This window comes from Lagenorhynchus albirostris, chromosome X (assembly GCF_949774975.1).
Source record: "Lagenorhynchus albirostris chromosome X, mLagAlb1.1, whole genome shotgun sequence".
In the NCBI taxonomy this organism is placed as follows: Eukaryota; Metazoa; Chordata; class Mammalia; order Artiodactyla; family Delphinidae; genus Lagenorhynchus; species Lagenorhynchus albirostris.
In genome coordinates this window covers 98,630,861-98,643,197 of record NC_083116.1, presented here as the reverse complement: position 1 = coordinate 98,643,197, position 12,337 = coordinate 98,630,861, and the positions used below count along the sequence as shown (strand labels likewise).

The window sequence follows — 12,337 nt, the reverse complement described above, 5'->3', positions numbered from 1 at the left end:
TGTGGCCGGGAGTTCAATCTACCTTACCTTCTGTCACCTGGGATTCCAGAGACTTTAGCCACCAAACTTAGATACGAAGGGACTTAAAGCTGAAAGGGACCTCAGACCTGGTTCCTCATTTTGAAGATGCCAAATCTGCAGCCCAGAAAGCAGAAATGACTTGCCCAAGATATTATAGAAGCTGTGAGTGTATCCAGACTTAAATCCAGGGTGTGACCCCTAGGCCAGTGTTCTTTTCACTGTGGTCTTTGGCGTGATCCGATGCTTATCGTGATGGACAGGAGGACCTAGACCAAGGGAGGTGGAGCAGAGTCTGATTATTTGTGTATGAACGTAACTGACCCAATCTTCTTCTGGAGTCATGTTCTAACCCCTCAGCTCATTTTTTCACTTGAATTCATGTATTGATAAAATCCTTAAAAGGATAGATACTGAATTTTACTAGTAGGAAAGCTAGAATCGTTTTCAGGCTTATTCTAGCTAATTGTTCCATATTCTGAATTTCTTCTTGAATTTTGAAAACAGGTTTAAGAATATATTTAGCAAAAAAAAAAAGAATATATTTAGCACTATTCTTAGAAAGGGGAATAAGCAATCCATATTCATTATTATTAAAAAAAACAGGCTCTCTAATTCTAGAAAATTGAAGTTATTAGTCTAGTGTAGCTTAGTGCATATGGTACATTTTTTTAAACTCACACCCATATCTCTATGTTGCCCTTCTTAAAAACGGAAAACAAAAAGTGTACGATCATCACTACTTCCTATATTGGAAATATAAATTGTCTTCAGACTTGATACGACTGAGTATGTCTTCAGAGACATTTTAGGGGAGGTGAGAGAGGGTGGCGATGGTGAAGCCTGGAGGCATCTCTAAAGTAGACAAAATGAGGTAGATTTATTCACTAATACTAAAAGTGGCAAAATTAATCAATTCCAAAATTTATAACTCGAACTCAAGATGAGCATGAACTTTATGTATTCAGACCTTTGCCACGGTCAGAGCAGTTCTATGTCGTGACTTCATAAAATCCAACATCTAACTGGGTATTTCCATAACGCAAGACCCAGGTGTGCCTAAGTCCATCAGAAACCTGTTGGTGTGGCTCTTAAAAATAAAAGGCAAATTGATCTTTAGGTTACTCTTTTTTAAGTATAGTGTAGAAGTACAAAAAATATTTTTAATCTAAGTGATACATGTGAATGGCATAAAACTCAAATGGTTCAAAATTGTGAAAATTAAGTCCTACCCCTTCCTCTTCCGTATCAGAATATATTGACAGCCTCATTCTTCTTTATGGCAACAGGGTATTACATTATGGGATATATTAAATTTATTTAACCAGTCCTATCAAATGCCACATTAAATATGGTTAACTAAGCTATCTATGTTTGGTGGCTTTTCTAAGCAATCTTTTTTTCAAAACTAAACGCTTTGAAATTCAAAATGAGATGTGTATATTGCACAGCAATTCTACTTCTGGGTATTTATCTTACAGAGATAGATACATATGTGAGAAATGAGTACATACAAGGGTATTGCTTGCAGAAGATTGGAAACAACCCAAAAGCCCTTCAATAGAGGCCTTTGGCAATATCATACATGCCTAATTTTTCTGTTTCATTAATTGTTCCCTTTCCTTCTCTGTTAAAGATTGTTAATGTTGGATTCTTTGATGCTTGTTCTTTCTTTTCTCCTCCCTTTATCCATCCTCTCCGGCATTATCATGTATTGTATGCTCATGGTTTTACGATTATTTATATGCTTATAACTGCAGATTCACATCCCGAACCCAGATCCTTCCTCTCAGCCCCGGATCCAACCGCCTATATGATATCTCCACCAAGATAGCACATGCTCTTGACATACTCAAAAATGAACTCTTTAGTCTACCTTCTCTCTTACACCCATGTCTTTCTACTCCAGTACATCCTGTCTCAGTACCTGGTACCATCGTCCACCAGGTTATGCTAACTAGACATTGGATAGTGATCTTTTCTTTATTGACATATAGCTGACTTAACAATATTATGTTAGTTTCAGCTGTACAGCATAGTAATTTGATATTTTTATACTACAGTTATTCTAAAACGTTGAGAATATTCTATGTGCTGTACATTACATCCTTGTAACTTATTTATTTGATACCTAGCGGTTTGTACCTCTTAACTCCCTTCATCTGTTTTGCCCCTCCCCCCATCCCTCTCCCCTCTGGTAACCACTACTTTGTTCTCTGTATCTGTGAACTGTTTCTGTTTTTTTTTTTTAATTTTATTTATTTATTTATTTTTGGCTGCGTTGGGTCTTCGTTGCTGTGCGCAGGCTTTCTCTACTTGTGGCGAGCGGGGGCTACCCTTCATTGCAGTGCGTGGGCTTCTCATTGCGGTGGCTTCTCTTGTTGCAGAGCATGGGCTCTAGGCACGCGGGCTTCAGTAGTTGTGGCATGTGGGCTCTAGAGTGCAGGCTCAGTAGTTGTGGCACACAGGCTTAGTTGCTCCATGGCATGTGGGATCTTCCCAGACCAGGGCTCGAACCCGTGTCCCCTGCATTCAGATTCTTAACCACTGCACCACCAGGAAAGTCCCCTGTTTCTGTTTTGTTATATTTGTTCATTCGTTTTATTTTGCAGATCCTACATATAAGTGAAAACACAGTATTTGTCTTTCTCTGACTTATTTCACTAAGCATAATGCCCTCCAAGTCCATCCATGTTGCTGCAAATGACAAAATTTTGTTCTTTTTCCATTGCATATATCTACCACAGCTTCTTTATCCATTCATCTGTTGATGGGCACTTAAGTTGCTTTCACACCTTGGCTATTGTGAATAGTGCTGCTGTGAACATTGGGTGCATATATCTTTTCAAATTAGTGATCTTTGATTTATACCTCTTCCTTACCCCGAGGCAAAATCAATCAGGGCATCATATTGATTCTACCTCCTAAATATCTCAAAAGCCTGTCCAGTTCTCACCATCTCCATGCCACCACCCGAGTACAAGCCACCGTTATGCCTCTCTACGATTATTACGGGTCTCCTAGCTGCTATCTTTGCAACCACTCTTGCCCTCCCTCAATCCACTCTCCATACGGTGGCCAGATTTTCCCAACATGTTATTTTTAAATGTTCAAACATGCAGAAAAGTTGAAATGATTTTACAGTGAGCCCTTATACCTACCACCTAAATTCGACTTCTACCGCTAGCTATACTTTCTCATCATTGGCTGTCTGTACATCCTCAAAGTGCTCTTTTAAAAAATGCACATCTGATCATGCCTTAAAACCCTCCGTGGCTTTCCATTGCCCTGAGAATAAAATCCAAATTCTTGCTCGGAGCCTGCCAAGCCCTGCCTGAGATCGTTGCGTCCTCCTCTCCAGCTCACCCCGGGCCATGCCTCTTTCTCTCTCCCCTGCTCTTCAGCCACGCAATGCATTTTTCTGCTTCTCAATCGTGCCAGCCTTTACTCCATCTCATGGCCTTTGCAAAGGAATCTGCTTGCTTGTTCTCCTCATTGGCCTGATTTCCATTCATCATCCAGGTCTTGAACATTACCTGCTCAGGGAAACCTCTCCTGACCCCCTTCTGCCTGACTAGGTCACAACAGCCTGCCTCTCTTTCCCCTTCATTACATACATCGCCATTTTCATAAATGATTCACGTAATGAGTCCTTTAATGCCTGTGTCAGTTCACTCCCCACCACATCCCTAGAATGTAAGATTCAGAAGGGCAGAGACAATATTTATATTTAAATTGTTTCACAGCTATATCCCCTGTGCTTAGTTCAGAGTAGGTAATTTGAAAATATTTGTGGATTAAGTGAAAATGAAAAAAAAAAAGTAACATCAGAGAATGTGAGACCAGATAAGGAAACTGGGACCCACATAGATCAAGAAAAATCTCCGACTGTGATTGCCGATTGATCTTTTAAAAGCAACGTTTCTCTAAGTACTTTAGTTACAACCCTAAACAGCTCATTCCAGCTTCTCTTGGCATAGATAAAAGCACAGAGTGTGCTCTCCAGCCCAGCATCTCAGCTCCTCAGAAGGAGAGACCATGGCCTTGCCCGGAGGATCCTACTCCTTATTTGGAGCGCCCTCAATTTTCCCTCAGTTGAATCAGACAAGTTGTAAAGGGACATGGGCAACCTTACAAGCCTGACCTCATCCATTCAGTTTGTAAATAGCACCCGCAGGGTATGTGGAAGATCCAGTGAATCGGCTCTCATTTTGCTTATGTTGTTACTGTCATTGGAATTATCAGGAGGTAGATTTTCCAGGTCACAAAAGCACCAACAGCAAAGATATTTTGATGGGACTTTTTATTTTGGCGTCCTTTTCCTTCAGAAATTTAAACAAGTATATGACCAGTCATCATTAAGTATTGATACGTAACTAATGTGTGAATTGAGCCCCCCTGATTCACAGTAATAGCAGCAGCAGCATCACCTGCTACCCCAACGTTTCTATTGTGCGGGGGAGGAGGAACCTGTGGAAAAAATAAGGGCAAACCCACTTTTAGAAGCAAAGTGGATGAAGGTATCAAGTCCCAGAAGCATCACAGAAAGAAATACTGTGGCATTTTGGGCTGTGATCAGTGTTTGTTTTTTCTTCCACGTAGATATTTCACCCTAAACTGAGCATTGCTTTTAGAAGTTGGCAGAAGGGCTTTCCTCCCACAATGGTATATTTATGGCCTCTGAAATTAAAGAAAATAAATAGGACGAGGAAGTCTATATAGGCAAAACTATAACAAAAATCAGATCTTGCAAGGTTTGAGCAAAGAGCCGTGGAAATTGGGCCACATCAAGGATTCCAAAAGATTATCTGAATCATCTGGGGTATGAATTTAATACATTGATTCCAGAGCATTGCTCCAAACCTACTGAACAAAATCTCCAGAAAACTTCGTCATTTTTATCAAGCTTCTTAGGTGATTCTAATAAAGTGGATCACAGTTTGAGAAAGACTGCATTAGAGGACAAATTATCTTGACTCTATTATTTGGACCCACGCTACATCATGATGACAGATTGGCTTTGGCTAACTTGGACATTATTAATTGCAAGGCAACCATGGTGAGGTGGAAGGAGCCCAAACTTGAACTCAGATTGACATAAGCTCAAGTCTTGACTACTTACCAGGCATGTGACCTCAGTCAAGTTAATTATCCAATCTAGGCCTTGATCTAGTTGCCTGTAAAATAGGGATAATTGGGCTGCCTTGTAGTAATTGAAGATATCAAATGAGGTAATATATGTGAATATGCTTTGTAAATTTTAACCCACTGTGAAAAACAAAAAGGTCATTATTAGTGATCTAGAGATAGCAATCTGTAGTTCATAATCTCTCAGGCCCTTCTTTTCCTGGGTGCTTGGCTAGGTCTTAATCATTCTATGTACAGTGAAGTGGTCTCCAGTGTACAGCAACAATACAAAAAAAAAAAAAACCCTTACTTTGTTATGTCACGCATTGTGGAATTTCCTACTGCATCTGATTAGATAGTAAGTCTTGCAAAAGTGTTTAATTTGAGGGAGAGAAAAACTGGTCAGTTTTTTGTTAAGATGTTGTGGAACCCATAAGCCAACTATCTTTCCACCCTTTTCCTTAACGTTCTTTCAGTGTAATGACCGTCTCTTTCTATGGCCCATTGCTTCTCCCCTATGTCAGGGAGATCACACCTACCTTCTTCACAGGGATGTTGTTCAGAATCACACTTTTTATCTACAGAAGGAAATTTACCATCCTCTCAAAAGAAATTCTATAGAAATACAAACTGCTGTTGTCATTATGAGGAATGCGTAGTGTTTCACAGATTAGCAGTTGTACCTCATTTACCACATTAGAATTTATTAAACTATTCTGGCAGAGGGTTCCTTTCATACTTGGAGAAGGGAGGTAGAGTATATAGTTAGTCTTGCCTCTAAGTGACAAAATAGATCATATTTTTCTTTCCAGTATTTCAGCACAAGAGGATAATTGTCTCTAATCGTTTTCCTTTTTCTCTGATTGAGGCAGACACTAATAAAACAAGTAAAATATTTTATTATAATAGTTATGGCAAAAGTTTAAATCATGGGTGTTTGCTGAGGAAAAAAGTCCGTAGAAGAGCAGAGAACTAGATATGGATTTGAATCAAAATATTTTCTTTTTATCCCTTTATTGTTAGATCTGCTTACTTTGGGAAAGGAATCTGACTCTTCTTTCTAAGCATGTTTTTCTACTTAGCCAGAGGTTCATTTTGTCTTCAGAAGTTGAAACTTGTTTGTGCAGATCCATGGGAATTGATGAGTCCTAACAGTAAAATTTTTTAAATCTTTCACGTTTGGAAACAAGGAAGGAAGGGAGCCATTCCACCACAAAACAGTTTATGTCAATCATTTATGTTTGAACTGTAGTTAGAGTGATTGAGTGTTGGGAATATATTTTCTTTTCCATCCTTTCCAATATTCATTATTCATAAATTGACATTTTTGAAGAGAGATCATTGGCTTTCAGTTGATATGAAGAAAGAAATGTCTAGACTTTCCTGAATCTTCTTGCTTTTGACCTTCTTCACTACCCACAATTAATTAGTCCTTCTTGATTCCTAAATATCGTCTTACATTGTGCCTCTGACGGATGAGGTGCAGCCCAGAACCTTAGGAGATGCCCTCAATGCTTTATGCCACTTGGATTAATGGAAATGTTATTATTAATTTTCAGCTCTTTCCTGTCACCTCCGAACCCAGCTCTGTTAGAGTCATTTTTTTGCAAAGCATCTGAATTCGCAAAGCCGGGTTGGGGTGAGGGGGGTTGCCCTGGCTGCTTCCCAGGGTGTCAAATTTTAAGGGGTACTAAACATCCCTGAAAAGGTAATGAGGTAGGGAACTCCTCTCAAGAAAAGTATGGTATTAGCAGGAAGAAATAATGTCTGCTTGAGTAGATAAGTGAGGAGGGGACCCCATAGCTGAAGAGCAATTCATGGTTGATGAAAGACAGGTCTGATTAGAGACAGGGTTTCTGTTTTGCTGAATGGGGGATATAACTTGGGCCAGGCATGAATTGCTAAGGACATAGGGAGAAGGGGGTTTGCCTCCACTGGAGATTCCCCTCCATTGGAGATATCCTTTATCCCTTCCACCAGGCAGGATTCCTCAAAATAAACAGTGTAAATAAACCTCTGAGACGGGCACCACATCATCGGGGCAAGAACTGGCCCAACTCTGAATGCGCTAGGTCCCCGTTCCTGGATTGAGTGTAGCTGTCACAGGCAGGCTGTTTTGTTCTGGGCCTGAAGATGAGTCCAAGGGTTTAGTGGACTGGAGAGGGAAGACACACTTTCAGTACCCTAAGAACAGCTGAGGATCACTGGGTTCCTGGGACATTGGAATGGCAGCTCTCCTTGGGAAGAAGTATGAGCGGTAATTTTCCAAACTCTGCCAGTGACCAGGTCACCTATATCTGCCTTGTCACTGGCACCCGCCTGCTTTGGCTGCCAATTTACTCTCCTAAGCTCCTGCTCTGATACGAAGTTGATCTCTTTGTTTGTTTTTAAATTAATCCACTTTAGACTGAGAAGTTAGAGCAGTATTAGGTTTACAGAAAAATTAAGCAGAAAGTAAGAGTTCCCATATACTACCACTCCCCTCCCCCTGCAAGTGTCTCCTATAATTAACATCTTTCGTTGGTGCAGTATGTTTATTATAATTGATTAACCAATATTGGTACATTATTATTAATTAAAGTCCATAGTTTACATTAGGGTTCATTCTTGGTGTTTTACAGTTGTATGGGTTTTAGCAAGTGCCTAATATCATGTATCCACAATTACATTATCATACAGAATCATTGTGCTGCCCTAAAAATCCCCTGTGCTCCAACCTCTTGCAACCACTGGTCTTTTTTACGGTCTCTTTTTTTTTTTTACTATGTCTATATATTTTTCAGGATGTCATGTAGTTGGAATCATACAGGATATAGCCTCTTCTGACTTGCTTCTTTCACTTATCGATATGCATTTAAGGTTCCTCCATGCCTTTTTGTGGCTTGGTAACTCATTTATGTCTTTTTTTCATTGTGGTAAGAGCACTTAACGTGAGATCTACCCTCTTAACAAATTTTTAAGTGCACGATACAGTATCACTGTTTTTAGTCGGGGAGAGGGAGAGGGAGAGAGAGGGAGAGGGGGAGGGAGGGAGATGGAGAGAAGGTTGAAAGATCTAAGAAACGATAATTTTTAAAAATTCCCTTGGGAATTCCCTGGCGGTCCAGTGGTTAGGACTCCGTGCTCTCACTGTCAAGGGCCCGGGTTCGATCCCTGGTCAGGGAACTAAGATCCCACAAGCCTCACGGCCAAAATTTAAAAAAAAAAAGAAAATTCCCTGGAGATAATGGGAGGTCTACATTCATTTTGCTAGTTTTCTTGGTTCTGTTGTTGGCTACAAATTACTGTTCCTGTTTACTTGTTTTGCCACATTTAGTGCAAAATTAGTAGCAATGCCTAAACACTTAACATGCCTACTTCTAAGCTTCTGTATGGAATATGCACCGCAGACCAAAGCTTTGTGCCACTCTGTACTTAGTGCAAAGTGTAATGTCTTTTTCATTAAATTCACTTTCCTAAGATCTCTCCTGTGTTCTATTACAAGTTATTCCTGGGTACTTGAAGATGCATATCCTTGAAGATGCGTTGTGTGTCACCTATTCCTCCTGCTTTTTTTTTTTTATGTCTAGTACTTTCTTTTTTTCTTTTTTTTTTACATCTTTATTGGAGTATAATTGCTTTACAATGGTGTGTTAGTTTCTGCTTTATAACAAAGTGAATCAGTTATACATATACATATGTTCCCATATCTCTTCCCTCTTGCGTCTCCCTCCCTATCCCACCCGTCCAGGTGGTCACAAAGCACCGAGCTGATCTCCCTGTGCTATGCGGCTGCTTCCCACTAGCTATCTACCTTACGTTTGGTAGTGTATATATGTCCATGCCTCTCTCTTGCTTTGTCCCAGCTTACCCTTCCCCCTCCCCGTATCCTCAAGTCCATTCTCTAGTAGGTCTGTGTCTTTATTCCTGTCTTACCCCTAGGTTCTTCATGACATTTTTTTTCTTAAATTCCATATATATGTGTTAGCATACGGTATTTGTCTTTCTCTTTCTGACTTACTTCACTCTGTATGACAGACTCTAGGTCTATCCACCTCATTACAAATAGCTCAATTTCGTTTCTTTTTATGGCTGAGTAATATTCCATTGTATATATGTGCCACATCTTCTTTATCCATTCATCCGATGATGGACACTTAGGTTGTTTCCATCTCTGGGCTATTGTAAATAGAGCTGCAATGAACATTTTGGTACATGACTCTTTTTGAATTACGGCTTTCTCAGGGTATATGCCCAGTAGTGGCATTGCTGGGTCATATGGTAGTTCCATTTGTAGTTTTTTAAGGAACCTCCATACTGTTTTCCACAGTGGCTGTATCAATTTACCTTCCCACCAGCAGTGCAAGAGTGTTCCCTTTTCTCCACACCCTCTCCAGCGTTTATTGTTTCTAGATTTTATACTTATTTGTCTTTGGAGCGAAGCTCATTTGCTGAATTGAGACACACAGATTGGATGACTATCTGGTGTCTGTTTCTAAGGCTAGATGACGTCGAACAACTCTTCATGGTGCTTAGCTGTTGAATCTAACCCTCATTTTGGTTCTTGCTCCCTTATTTTCCTGTAAAGCTGAACCCTGACACCATCACTCCCTTTGCCCTCCCCTCAGTAAATCATGGCTAGTGACACGGGAAGGGATCAGAAGTGACATTTATTGAGCACCTAGTGTACTTCAGGGGCTTTACAAATTGTTATCTAATTTATTATCTGCTTTTTAAAAAGACAAAGGACCAAAAAAAAGAGACATGAGTCTCAGAGAGGTTAAATAACCCAACTAGTGTATAATAGAGCCTCACCCTACGTCTAGCTCCCCATTTCAGATCCCAAAGCCCATGCTCTTTGTTCTTCACCAAAATGTACCCCAGAGAGAAATTCTGCACTTGTTACGAGCTGGAGACTTGCTTCTCAAAGTGTGACTCATGAACCAGCAGCATTAGCTTTACCTCGGAGCTTGTTGGAAATGAAGAATGTTGGGTCCCAAGGCAGAATGAATCACAGTATTCACTAGAACAGGGTCCTTAGTTGATCTGCAAGCACAGTAAACTTTAAGAAGCACTGGTGTAGAGAATATGGCAGACGGGACCTTGATATTTAAGGTACTTGATACTTAAAAGACTGTTAGTTGTAGTTGATGTGAACATTGGCCTAAGACACACCCCATTTATCAGTCTTTTCTTTTTTTAAATTTTTATTGAAATACGATTGATTTACAATGTTGTGTTAGTTTCAGGTGTACAGCAAAGTGATTCAGTTGTGTGTGTGTGTGTGTGTATTCTTTTTCATATTCTCTTCCATTATAGGTTATTATAAGATATTGAGTATAGTTCCCTGTGCTATACAGTAGGTCCTTGTTGGTTATCTATTTTTATATAGTAGTGTGTATATTTTAATCTCGAGCTCCTAACATCCCTCCCCCAGCTTTCCCCTTTGGTAACCATAAGTTTGTTGTCTATGTCTGTGAGTCTATTTCTGTTTTGTAAATAAGTTCATTTGTATCATTTTTTTAGATGCCATATATGATATCATATGATATTCATCTTTGTCTGACTTACATCCCTTAGTACGATAATCTCTAGGTCCATCCATGTTGCTGCAAATGGCATTATTTCATTCTTTTTTATGGCTGAGTAATATTCCAGTGTGTGTGTGTGTGTGTGTGTGTGTGTGTGTGTGTGTGTGTGTGTGTGTGTACACCACATCTTCTTTATCCATTCATCTGTTGATGGACACTTAGGTTGCTTCCATGTCCTGGCAATTGTAAATAGAGCTGCAGTGAGCATTGTGGTACATGACTCTTTTTGAATTATGGTTTTCTTGGGGTGTATGCTCAGTAGTGAGATTGCTGGGTCCTATGGCAGTTCTATTTTTAGTCTTTTAAGGAAACTCCATACTGTTTTCCATAGTGGTTGTACCAACTTACATTCCCACCAACAGTGTAGGAGGGTTCCCTTTTCTCCACACCCTCTCCAGCATTTATCATTTGTAGACGTATTGATGTTGGCCATTCTGACAGGTGTGAGGTGATACCTCATTGTAGTTTTGATTTGCAGTCAGTCTTTTCTTTGAGTCCTTTCTCTTCCTCAATTTTGATTTCTCCCCATAAACACATGGATGCTTACTAGCCTCCTTTTTTTTCTTGTGTTCTCCTGTTACTATCCTGAAGACATTCCCCAGAGAGTATCTGACCTCATTTCAGAGTACGTGCGATGAAGACCTGGCTACTTTTTAAATTATGGATGAGTCTTCCAACCTGCTGAATCCAATGAGGACCGACTGAACCTAGATACAGTCTCCTCTAAGCCTGAGGAAGTAGAGCCCGTAAAACTCTATTCCATAATACCAGTCAGACAGACATCTTCTAGATGATGTCTCTTCCACTGTCAGTCAATATTTAGCACTTGTGTGGCTGACGATAATCAGGTATGGAGAAAAGCATTTGGAGACCAGCTGGGCTTAGGCCAGTGAAAACCGTGAGGCCTGAGTCAGGAATACATTTCTGTTCATCCTGCAGAAGGATGAAAGAGGGTAATAGCTCTGCTACTTCTTGTGGATTTTGAGCAAGACGTTTCCACTCCCTGAGCCTCAGTTTTCTCATCTATAAACTGAGGGGCTTGGACTAAGTGCAATCCAACATTCCCTCGAGTTCTAAAGTTCTCTGATACCTTGTACATGCTGAAATTCATTGACTTTAAGAAGCCATTGATTGTAAGGTGCAGCAGGGCTTCAGATACCACTAAAACAGGGGGAAAATGCAGCCAATTGTAACAGTAAGTTGTTGTACTGGACGTTCTACCTCTGTCTCTGCTTTTTTTTTCTCTTTGCCCTTCTTCACACTGCTCTATGCCCCAAGAGGCCAACCTTAATGAACTGCTTCATTGGGGCTGTCTTGCCCTGTGGATTAGGGTTGGGATTGGCCAAAGGAAGGAACCAGTAGGAGATTGAATGGTGGGAAGAAAGTGAGATTGATACAGTCCTTCCCTTGGCTCTTTCCTGCTGGGTCACAAAGTGCTGGGCGTTACATTCCTCTGCTCAGGATTATAGCTCCTGGCAGGTGGCCTTCTCCTCCAGCTGGACCTACGGTCACCACTCCCTCCCTTCACCCCTTCAGGCCTATGAGTGGTAAAGTCCTCGACTGTGACCAGTTTCACCATCCCTCATTACTTTCCCTTAACCTTGACCACACCTTTATAAATA

The 12,337-nt window shown here is 40.4% G+C and overlaps 1 protein-coding gene across 1 annotated transcript in view; it reads left to right on the top strand.

Annotated features, from left to right (window-relative positions):
* Positions 1-12,337, top strand: part of SYTL5 (synaptotagmin like 5) — a 131,757-nt gene that overhangs the window by 101,669 nt on the left and 17,751 nt on the right. The window lies entirely within an intron of this gene.